General features: G+C 50.1%; 1 pseudogene; it reads right to left on the reverse strand.

Annotated features, from left to right (window-relative positions):
• Positions 1-7,202: 7,202 nt before the first annotated feature.
• Positions 7,203-11,926, reverse strand: LOC106560224 (tripartite motif-containing protein 29-like; annotated as a pseudogene).
• Positions 11,927-12,135: the final 209 nt, after the last annotated feature.

Here is a 12,135-nt window from a genome sequence, read left to right on the forward strand (position 1 = left end):
TATGTGTGCCTGCGTCGGCCACGTAGGCTACAGAAAAATTGCCATTCATGCATCCAATCTATTTATCTAGGCAATGTCCACAATATTCTCACATATTTTAGAATGTAATACTATTTTGAAAATCAAGGCCTAAAAAATATCATTATTCTTAAAGTGGTAATAACCTACTTTATCTTTTACACTTTTTGCATGGGTTTTTTTGGTGCTGGGGGGGGGGGTTCTACGTTAAGCCCTATATGTACAGTTATATAAATTATACAATTGTATAACATTGAGGTCCTTGAAAATATCAATTAAGTGCTTGAAGAATTCCCGGAAAGTCCTTGAATATTACTTGCCAATGGCTGTATGAACCCTGCTTAAGGATGTATAGTCTCAGGCCTATGTTGTTGTATACAGTGCATTCGCAAAGTATTCAGACCCCTTCCCCTTTTCCACATTTGGTTATGTTACAGTTTTATTCTAAAATTGATGAAACAACGTTTTTTTCACATCAATCTACACACATTACCCCATAATGATGAAGCAAAAGCAGTGTTTATTTATTAAACTAGTAATTTATTATAAAAAATGCAAATCTGAAATACCTTATTTACATAAGTATTCAGACCCTTTGCTATGAGACTCGAAATTGAGCTAAGGTGTATCCTGTTTCCATTGATCATCGTTGAGATGTTTCTACAATATGATTGGAGTCCACCTGTAGTAAATTCAATTGATTGGACATGATTTGGAAAGGCACACACCTGTCTATATAAGGTCCCACAGTTGACAGTGCATGTCAGAGCAAAAACCAAGCCATGAGGTTGAAGGAATTGTCCGTAGAGGTCCGAGACAGGATTGTGTCGAGGAACAGATCTGGGGAAAGGTACCAAAAAAATGTCTGCAGCATTGAAGGTCCCTAAGAACACAGTGGCCTCCATCATTCGTAAATGGAAGAAGTTTGGAATCACCAAGACTCTTCCAAGAGCTGGCCGCCTTGCCAAACTGAACAATTGGGGGTGAAGGGCCTTGGTCAGGGAGGTGACCAAGAACCCGATGGTCACTCTTACAGAGCTCCAGAGATCCTCTGTGGAGATGGAAGAAACTTCCAGAAGCACATCCATCTCTGCAGCACTCCACCAATCAGGCCTTTGTGGTAGAGTGGCCAGACGGAGGCCACTCCTCAGTAAAAGGCACATGACAGCCTGCTTGGAGTTTGCCCAAAGGCAAATAAAGAACTCAGACCATGAGAAACAAGATTCTCTGGTATGACTAAACCAAACTCTTTGACCTGAATGCCAAGCGTCACGTCTGGAGGAAACCTGGAACCTTCCCTACGGTGAAGCATGGTGTTGGCAGCATCATGCTGTGGAGATGTTTTTTAGCGGCTGGGACTGGGAGACTAGTCAGGATCAAGTGAAAGATGAACGGAGCAAAGTACAGAGAGATCCTTGATGAAAACCTGCTCCAGAGCACTCAGGACCTCAGAGAGGGGCGAAGGTTCACCTTCCAACAGGACAACAACCCTAAGCACACAGCCAAGACAATGCAGGAGTGGCTTCGGGACAAGTCTCTGAATGTCTTCGATTGGCCCAGCCAGAGCCCGGACTTGAACCCGATCTAACATCTCTGGAGAGACCTGAAAATAGCTGTGCAGCGACGCTCCCCATCCAACCTGACAGAGCTTGAGAGGATCTGCAGAGAATAATGGGAGCAACTCCCCAAATACAGGTGTGCCAAGCTTGTAGCGTCATTCCCAAGAAGACTGTTTTTGTGTTGGCATTATGGGGTATTGTGTGTAGATTGATGAGGGAAAAAAGTATTTAATGAATTTTTGAATAAGGCTGTAACGTAACAAAATGTGGAAAAAGTCAAGGGGTCTGAATACTTTCCAAATGCACTTTAGGTGGACTTATGGGCCAATTTGCATATATTCACTTGTATTCCTCTAAGTACATTCATGGAACTGCATAAAAATATTTTTATTTTTGTTTCAAACGATTTTGAAATGTTGATCCCAAAGTCACATATTGGCCCCATTACTTATAGAAAGACCCACATCTCCTTAAAACATGTTTTGCTTGTAATCTTTACTTGATCTCATAATATAAGAGCATCTTCATGAAGTCAAGCAAATCCGACACTATCCTATCACCTGTAGATCCCAAGTATCCTAAATCGTTCCACGAGTGGCAAGGATAATCAAAATCATCATTACCAAATTCTTCACAATAACTGCAAAAACTAGTATTTGGAATTGTATTGGCTCCAAAAGGAGATTGCACTGGTAATTATTCTCCCGAGCTTGGCTGTACTGGTTGCATCATGTGGACAGATTGCACTGAATAAATAAACAAATTGGCCTGCCATTTCAGCTTCTGTTTTTTCGTCCTGCCACATATGCCAAACTTGCCAAATGCTATCATGAAAGAGGACCACAATGGAAATAAGTTGTGTACTTTGTGTTTATCCTTGATGAGGGCATCATTTTGTATGTGTACCTTGTTTAAAATGATCAAATATACTGGAATTTTCATTTTCCACAGCCCGCTCTTACAGTAGCTTTCCAGCTCTTGCTTTAGGTAAGATTCCTTCACCTACCCAAAATCACAGCCCGTGTTGATTTATATTTTAGCTGATACTCTTATCCAGAGCGACTTAATACATTTTTGTACTGGTTCCCCATGGGAATCAAACCTCAAACACTGGCTTTACAAGCACCATGCTCTACCAACAGAGCCACACAGGATGGTGGTATAAGCAATCTTTCAGACACAATATGATCATAGTGGTCTTTGTATCTCTGGAGGAAATAGATGTTGTCCTCTGTGTGTGAGAGATCCAGCTCAGAGTCTTTATGTTCATCTAAAAAACACAACAGATACACTGCTGATTGGTATGGCAGTAAATCTCCAGCAGTTCATCATGATGAGAGCAGATCTTCTGCTGTAGTTGTGTGGAGGCTTTGACCGTTTTGTGCTTCTTAAATGCAGGAGATTCAAAGTGAGGCTGGAGATGAGACTTGCAGTAAGGCCAGACACACCAGACAGGATTTTCTCCCTGTGCAGATGTCACACTCCACGTCTACTGGTCTAGCGTTCTATAGTTTCTCTGCTACTTCAGCCAGCATTGTACTTCTGTTTCCGAAAAGGCCTTGGGATGAAGGTCTGTCTGCACTGGGGGCATTTGTAGACTCCCCTCTGATCATCCTGATCCCACCAGCCCTCAATATAGTCCATACAGTGTCTGTGTCCACAGGCAGTTGCCATTGGATCCTTCAGTCGATCCAGACAGATCGAACAACAGAATTGGTCCCTATCAACAGAAATATTAGCAGATGCTATTTTCTTGCCAATAGATAGGTATACTGACTTGGACTTAGTTAAAATTGGTTGAAAGTCTAGAAGTAGTTAAACGTGTAACGCCCTGGCCATAGAGAGGGGTTTTTGTTCTTTATTTTGGTTAGGCCAGGGTGTTACATTGGGTGGGCGTTCTATGTTCCTTTCTCTATGTTTTTGTATTTCTTTGTTTTGGGCCGTGTGTGGCTCCCAATCAGGCACAGCTGAAGCTCGTTGTTGCTGATTGGGAGTCACACATAAGGAGCATGTTTTTCCTTTGGGTTTTGTGGGTAATTGTTTCTGTTTAGTGTTTGCACCTGACAGGACTGTTTGGCTGTCGGTTTCTTGTTTTTGTCTAACGTGTTCTTTCTTTAATAAATTCCTGAAGATGAACACATCCTCCGCTGCACCTTGGTCTCATTTGAGCGACGGCCGTTACAGAATTACCCACCAACAACGGACCAAGCAGCGGAGGAAGGAGCAGCACAAGGAGAGGCACCAGGAGAAAAGCTATCTGGAGTCGTGGACTTGGGAGGAAATCCTGGACGGGAAAGGACCATGGGCTCAAGCTGGGGATTATCGCCGCCCTCAGTGGGAGAGCTGAGAGGCGCTGGTATAAGGAAAGGGAGCGCAACGGACATGGGAGGCAGCCCCCCAAAACATTTTTTTGGGGGGCACACGGGGAGATTGGCGGAGTCAGGCGGTGGACCTGAGCCAACTCCCCGTGCTTACCGGAAGCAGCGTGGTACTGGTAAGACACCGTGTTATGCTGTGGAGCGCACGGTGTCCCCAGTGCGCGTTCAAAGCCCGGTGCGCTACATACCAGCCCCCCACAAGTGCCATGCAAGTGCAGGCATCGAGCCAGGGCGGATGGTGCCAGCTCAGCGCGTCTGGTCTCCGGTGCGCCTCCTCGGTCCAGGTTATCCTGCGCCGGCGTTGCGCACTGTGTCTCCAGAGCGCTGGGAGGGTCCAGTTCGCCCAATGCCTGCTCTCTGCCCATGCCGGGCCAAAGTGGGCATTCAGCCTGGAGTGTGGGTAAAGAGCGTCCGTACCAGAACTCCAGTGCTCCCCCACAGCCAGGTTTATCCTGTGCCTCCTCCTCGGACCAGGCCTCCAGTGGGTCTCCCCATCCTGGTCTGTCCTGTGCCACCTCCCAGGACTAGGCCTCCAGTGGGTCTCCCCATCCTGGTCCGTCCTGTGCCGCCTCCTAGGACTAGGCCTCCAGTGGGTCTCGCCAGTCCGGAGCCGCCAGAGCTGCCCACCAGTCCGGAGCCGCCAGAGCTGCCCGCCAGTCCGGAGCCGCCAGAGCGGCCCGCCAGTCAGGAGCCGCCAGAGCTGCCCACCAGTCAGGAGCCGCCAGAGCTGCCCGCCAGAGTTGCCCGCCAGTCAGGAGCCGCCAGAGCCGCCCGCCTGTCCGGAGCCGCCAGAGCCGCCCGCCAGTCAGGAGCCGCCAGAGCCGCCCGCCAGTCAGGAGCCGCCAGAGCTGCCCGCCAGTCAGGAGCCGCCAGAGCTGCCCGCCAGTCAGGAGCCGCCAGAGCTGCCCGCCAGAGTTGCCCGCCAGTCAGGAGCCGCCAGAGCCGCCCGCCTGTCCGGAGCCGCCAGAGCCGCCCGCCTGTCCGGAGCCGCCAGAGCTGCCCGCCTTTCCGGAGCCGCCAGAGCCGCCCGCCTGTCCGGAGCCGCCAGAGCCGCCCGCCTGTCCGGAGCCGCCAGAGCCGCCCGCCTGTCCGGAGTCGCCAGAGCCGCCCGCCTGTCCAGAGCCGCCAGAGCCGCCCGCCTGTCCGGAGTCGCCAGAGCCGCCCGCCTGTCCGGAGCATCTGAGCCGCCCGCCTGTCCAGAGCAGTCAGAGCCGCCCGCCAGCCCGGTGACTCCTGTGCCTACGCCTAGGGCCAGGCCTCTTACATGTCTCCTCAGCCTGGTGAATCCTGGGTCAGTGCCGCCTGAGCCGCCAGGGATTCCCGCCAGCCGGGCGCAGCCAGGGACGCCTGCCAGCCGGGTGCAACCAGGGTCCCCGCCAGCCGGGCGCAGTCATCGCCGCCCGCCAGCCAGGAGCAACCATCGCCGCCCGCCAGCCAGGCGCAGCCATCGCCGCCCGCCAGCCGGGCGCAACCAGGGCCGCTCGCCAGCCGGGCGCAGTCAGGGTCGCCCACCAGACCTTCGGCGCGGCCAGGTGCGCCACCTAAGAGGGCGATGCCAAGGGTGGAGCAGAGGCCACATCCCGCCGTAAGAAGGCCCACCCGGACCCTCCCCTTCAGTGTCAGGTTTTGTGGCCGGAGTCCGCACCTTGGGGGGGGGTACTGTAACGCCCTGGCCATAGAGAGGGGTTTTTGTTCTTTATTCTGGTTAGGCCAGGGTGTTACATTGGGTAGGCGTTCTATGTTCTTTTCTTTATGTTTTTGTATTTCTTTGTTTTGGGCAGTGTGTGGCTCCCAATCAGGCACAGCTGAAGCTCGTTGTTGCTGATTGGGAGTCACACATAAGGAGCATGTTTTTGTTAAAATGAATTATTTCTGGGGTAGTTGTAAATGTGAAGGTGGACCAGCTGAAGGGGAAGATTCCTGGTGTTTGTGATGATCGTCGTTTGATGCGACGTAGGCAGGGTGGTGTGAGTGGTGAAACAAAAGAGTCGTTGTCTGTTCTTTTGAGTTTTGATGTTGAGTCTTTGCCCGACAAAGTGATGTTAGGATATTTCAGTTATTCCTTACAAGCTTTTGTGCCTAACCCATTACGTTGTTACAGGTGTCAAGCTTATGGACATGTGGCAGCAGTGTGTAGGAGAGAGGTTCCTTGGTGTGAGAAGTGTGCAGAAGGGGATGAGATAAAGGCATGTTTAGTATTGGGGAAAGAAGTGGTATGTGTTAATTGTAGAAGTGTCCATGGTGCTGGGGATCAGAAATGTCCGGTGCGTGAGAGACAGGTTAAGGTTACAATGGTTATCTGTAGAGCAGGGATGGAACGTAAGTCGCAGAAAATAGAGGTTGTGGTGGCAGCTGCAGATAATTATTTGGGTGCATGAGATTTGACTTCAGAAGAGTTACAGGGTGTGTTGAGTGGTGGTGTCCCGTCCTCTAAGATTGTAGGCCTGGTGTAGGTCCAGATAGGGTTAAATAGTGGAATAGGATGGTGGGTTTTTATTGACTGTAGGGTTAGATGGTAGGGTAGTTTGTAGTTTTCTTTTCACACGACGTATAAGGGACTTTTACCACAGTCTAGTTGGTGGCGGAAATACAACATATATTGGATGGCAACTGCCGTTAAACCTCATCGAAGAAGAAAGGAAAGGAAGTCATTCAAATAAGAAGTTAATCAAAACACCACATGCTAGGAATAAATACATAAGTAAATCAATTCAATATAAAGCACACATGAGGGAAAAGGAAAAAGGACTAAGTAGAACCATGTTTACCAGGGTTGTATATGACATTGTGCATCAAAATGACTTGGTGTACAATGTGTTCAAATCACAATGAGTTATAGGGAATGGTTGCTAGTACCAACATAGCTAAATACGTACAGTACAGTATAATTCTAACTAGTCACTGGGATTGCACACACACCATATCACACACCATATTTCACTATCTGTAAAGTCAATGTAATTTAAAATATGAGGGATGAGAAGGATGGATGGACCCTCTGAGATTAACGTGGCTCCAGCCTCTATCCCTACCCTAAGGAACATTACATTTTAAATGTTGTATGCTCATTCAACATCTTATACAGATACCAGAATTTGAAACAGCACTGCAGGTGTGACACTTCTTCAATGAAACTTTGATCGGTTTTGCATGTTTCGATGTAAGGACAGTTTTCACAGCTTGTGGGCTTAACTTCACTGCCTGCAGCATTTGAACAGCTTGCAGGGTTATTTTCACCACTTCCTCCTTACAGTAGCTCTCTAGTTGCAGCTTCAATTCCAACAGATTTTTTCACCCTACCAAAGTCACAGCCTGGGTTGATAGTGGTGGTAGGCAGTTCTTCAGATGCAGGAAGGTTGGAATGGACTTTGTACCTCTGGAGGAAATCTATAGGATCCTCTGTATGTGAGAGCTGCTCCAGCTCAGCGTCTCTCCTCCATAGCTCAGCCACTTCCTGCTCCAGTCGCTCCAGGAGTCCTTCAGCCCGACTCACTTCAGCCTTCCTCTGGGCTCTGATCAGCTCTTTCACCTCAGAGCACCTTCTCTTAATGGAGCGAATCAGCTCAGTAAAGATCCTTTCACTGTCCATAACGGCTGCCTGTGCAGAATGTTTGAGTGACGACATAGCTTTTTGGAACTTCTTATTCTCCCCCAGCTTTTCTTATATTTCGGTTGAAATGTTTCCTGTTTCAATTTCACCTGATTTTAATTCTCAGTTCTTTCTGCTGCAGCTGAGACTGTATCATTACCTTTATGTTCATCCATTGTACACAGATAGCAGATACACTGCTGATCTGTACGGCAGTAAATCTCCAGCAGTTTATCATGATGAGAGCAGATCTTCTGCTGTAGTTGTGGGGAGACTTTGACCAGCTTGTGCTTCTTGATGGCAGGAGATTCACGGCGAGGCTGGAGGTGAGTCTCACAGTAAGAAGCCAGACACACACTGTAAGGGCACAAGGTGAGACCCAAACGCAGACACAGGAGGCAGATGGTAGAGCTCCGATATTTATTATAACAAAGGGAGTAGGCAAAGGCAGGTCGGGGACAGGTAAGCGTTCATAAACCAGGTCAGAGTCCAAACAGCACCAAACGATAGGCAGTCTCGAGGTCAGGCCAGGCAGGGGTCAGAAACCAGATCTGAGTCCAAAACAGTGCAAGGCAGGCTGGTAATCAAAACAGGCAGAGTGGCAGGCAGGCGGGTTTGGAGTCAGGACAGGCAACGGTCGAAACCAGGAGGACTAGAAACAAACAGAGACTGGGAGAAATAGGAGCAAGGAAAAACGCTGGTTGACTTGGCAAACAAGATGAACTGGCACAGAGAGACAGGAAACACAGGGATATATACACCGGGGATAATAAGTGACACCTGGAGGGGGTTGAGACAATCACATGGACAGGTGAACAAGATCAGGGTGTGACACACAAGACAGAACTCGACAGGTTTGAATTTTCTCCCAGTGCACACATCAAACTCCAAATCCCCAGGTCCAGCGTAATAGTGAGCAGGTGGAGCAGCTTGGAGTCCTGTCTTCTTCAACTCCTCCACCAATTCAGCCAGCATTGTGTTTCTGTTCAAAACAGGCCTGGCATCCTACCTGGGCGCATACCTGGTTGACCGGGGTGTCGGCGGTGGAAGTCGGCGATGGGGACAGAAGACAAAGGACTGTGAGACACGGGCTTAATCCTCGACACATGGTAAGTAGGGTGAATATGGAGGGTAAGGGGTAACAACAGATGGACAGCAGTGGAACTAAGGACTCTAGAGATGGGAAAAGGGCCAATGAAATGGGGGGACAGTTTGCGGTACAGGTCCCGTGTGGACAGCCATACCCTCTGCCCAATGCGGTAGTGGGGGAGCTGGAGTCCTGCGGCGGTCCGCTTGTTGACAATACTTGGAGTTGGTCTTGAGAAGTGCTAGCCGAGCTCTTCTCCAGGTACGTCGACAGCAGTGGACAAACATCTGGGCCGAGGGTACGTGGACTTCCGGTTCTTGTTCTGGGAAGAGTGGAGGCTGGTACCCCATGGAGCACTCAAAAGGGGAGAGTCCCGTGGCTGAGCAGGGAAGGGTGTTCTGGGCATACTCCACCCAGACCAGTTGTCGGCTCCAGGTAGTGGGGTTGGTTGAGATCAGGCATCTTAGGGTGGTCTCCAGGTCCTGGTTAGCTCACTCTGACTGGCCGTTAGATTGGGAATGGAATCCGGAGGATAGGCTGGCCGACGCCCCAATAAGGGTGCAGAATGCCTTCCAGAACTGAGACGAGAACTGAGGACCCCGGTTGGAAACCACATCCACCAGGAGTCCATGGATCCAGAAGACGTGCTGCACCATGAGCTGGGCCGTTTCCTTGGCAGAGGGAAGTTTGGGGAGAGGGATGAAATGAGCGGCCTTTGAGAACCAATCCACCACCGTCAGAATGACGGTGTTGCCATCAGACAGGGGAAGCCCAGTGACAAAGTCCAGAGAGATATGGGACCAGGGACGATGACCGGTAGTGGCTGAAGAATGCCTGAAGGAGTCTTGTTCTGAGCACACACCGTGCACGCAGCAATGAAGGCAAAGACATCAGGAACCATTGTGGGCCACCAGAAACGTTGTCTGCGGATTGCTAGAGTACGGCGGGAACCTGGATGACAGGTCAGCCTGGAGGAATGAGCCCATTCCAGGACCCGGGAGCAGACTGAATTAGGGACAAACAACCGGTTAGCCGGGCCCCCTTCAGATCCAGGCTGGGAACGTTGTGCCTTGCAAACCAGGTTCTCAATCCCCCAACCCACTGAGGCTGCAAGGCATGAGGTAGGGAGAATGGTTTCAGAGACTGAGGGTGTGGCAGAGGAACTGTAGAGGCGGGAGAGGGCATCAGGCTTCCCATTTTGGACCCTGGGCGGTAGGAAATGGTGAAGTTGAATCTTGTAAACAAGAGAGCCCACCGGGCCTGCCTAGAATTAAGGCGCTTGGCTGTACGGAGATATTCAAAAATGTTATGGTCGGTCCAGACCAAGAATGGATGTTTTGCTCCTTCCAGCCATTGCCTCCACTCTTCCAACGCCATCTTGACCACCAGGAGTTCCGGTTGCCTACGTCATAGTACCTCTCTGCAGGATTGAGACGATGGGACAGGAAGGCACGGGATGAACCTTTTGGTCCTGGGCAGATCGCTGGGACAGGTTGGCCCCCACTCCAACGTCAGAAGCATCAACCTCTACCACAAATTGAGGAGACGGGTCCGGATGGATGAGGATGGGTGCTGTGGTGAACCGATGGTTCAGGTCCACAAAGGCTCTGTCGACAGCTGGAGACTATGTGAACGGTACTTTGGGAGAGGTGAGTGCAGAGAGGGAGGCCGCCAGGGTACTGTAACCCCGAATGAAACGTCGGTAGAAGTTAATGAAACCCAGGAAATGTTGTAACTGCATCCTGGATGTAGGTTCAATCTACCACAGCTTTCACTTTTCCAGGATCCATTTGGACATTTCCCTCAGTGATGACATATCCCAGAAAGGAGATTGTCGAGCGGTGGAACTCACACTTCTCGGCTTTCACGAACAATTGGTTCTCCAGGAGGCGCTGAAGGACCTGTCTGACATGAAGAACATGTTCTTGGGCAGACCGGGCAAAAAACAGAATGTCGTCAAGGTAGATGAACACAAAATGGTTTAGCATGTCCCGGAGCACATCGTTTACCAGAGCCTGGAAGACAGCGTTGGTGAGTCCAAACGGCATGACCTGGTACTCATAATGTCCGCTGGCTGTGCTGAATGCTGTCTTCCACTCATCTCCTTCGCATATCCAAACCAGGTGGTAGACATTCCAAAGGTCCAGCTTGGAAAAAATGGTGGCCCCCTGGAGAGGTTCAAAAGCCGAGGAGAGGAGTGGTAGTGGGTAACAATTTTTAATCGTAATGTCATTCAGACCCCGGTAGTCAATGCACGGACACAGGGTCTTGTCCTTCTTCTCCGGCAGGAGATGCAGACGGACAGACGCCTCCAGTAGCCAAAGACTCTTCTACGTATTCCTCCATGGCCTTGGTCTCCGGCCCGGATAGAGAATATAGCCGACCACGGGATGGTGTGGTGCCTGGGAGATCAATGGCACAATCATAAGGAAGGTGTGGGGGAAGAGAAGTAGCACGTGCCTTACTGAAAACTTCCAGGAGGTCATGGTATTCAGTGGGAATGGCAGAGACATCCAAAGCCTTGCTAATGCCCTGAGGAGGACGTCTAGGGGACGGCTGTGCTGCTTTAAGACAGTGGAAATGGCAAAATGGGCTCTAACCCAGGATGGAGCTCATGGTCCAGTCAATAACAGGGTTGTGTTTTTGGAGCCAGGAAAGTCCCAAGACAACAGGAACATGGGAAGATGCAATGAGAAGGAACTGTATGGTCTCACTGTGGTTTCCTGAAACCTGTATATGAACTGGCACTGTACTATGGGTGACTCTTCCAATTGAGCGGCCGTCCAGTGCCCTTGCATCCATGGGGACAGAGAGGGGTTGAGAGGGAATAAAAAGTTCAGTAACAATAGTAGGATCCATGAAAATTTCATCAGCCCCAGAGTCAATGAGCACTCAGAGAGACTTAGATTGGTCTGCCCACAGCAAAAGCACAAAAAGGAGTGCAGGTGTTGGGAATTAGGGAACTCCCAGTCTGTACCCACCATAGACAAGGGTTTCCTAACAGGGCAGGTAGCTATATAATGTCCTGCCCCTCCACAATACAGACAACAGTTTGAACTCAGCCTACATGAGCATTCCCCAACAGATAACCTAGCTCTTCCCAGTTGCATAGGCTCAGGAGTATCCAACTCATCCATCGTTGATGATTCTCGGGGTACCTCGGGTGTTTTCGGCTCTCCTCGGAAATACACACTTTGGAGATTTCCGGATTCCTTGGGACGAGTGCCATCATCAGACAAACGAGTGTTCCCAAGGCCCGACCTCCTCTCATACCGGCATTCTCGTAGGAGGCCATCAATCCTAATCGAAAGGGCAATAAGGGAATCGAGGTCCAGTGGTATTTCCCAAGCTGCGAGCTCGTCCTTTATCCCCTCCGACAGTTCATGGAGGAAGGTGTCGAACAGAACCTCCGGATTCCAGGAACCCTCGGCGGCCAATGTGCGAAAATCTACTGCGTAGTCTTCCAGACTATGGGAGTTCAGATGTACCTGCAGTACTTTGAGC

The sequence above is a fragment of the Salmo salar genome, chromosome ssa10 (genome assembly GCF_905237065.1).
Source record: "Salmo salar chromosome ssa10, Ssal_v3.1, whole genome shotgun sequence".
In the NCBI taxonomy this organism is placed as follows: Eukaryota; Metazoa; Chordata; class Actinopteri; order Salmoniformes; family Salmonidae; genus Salmo; species Salmo salar.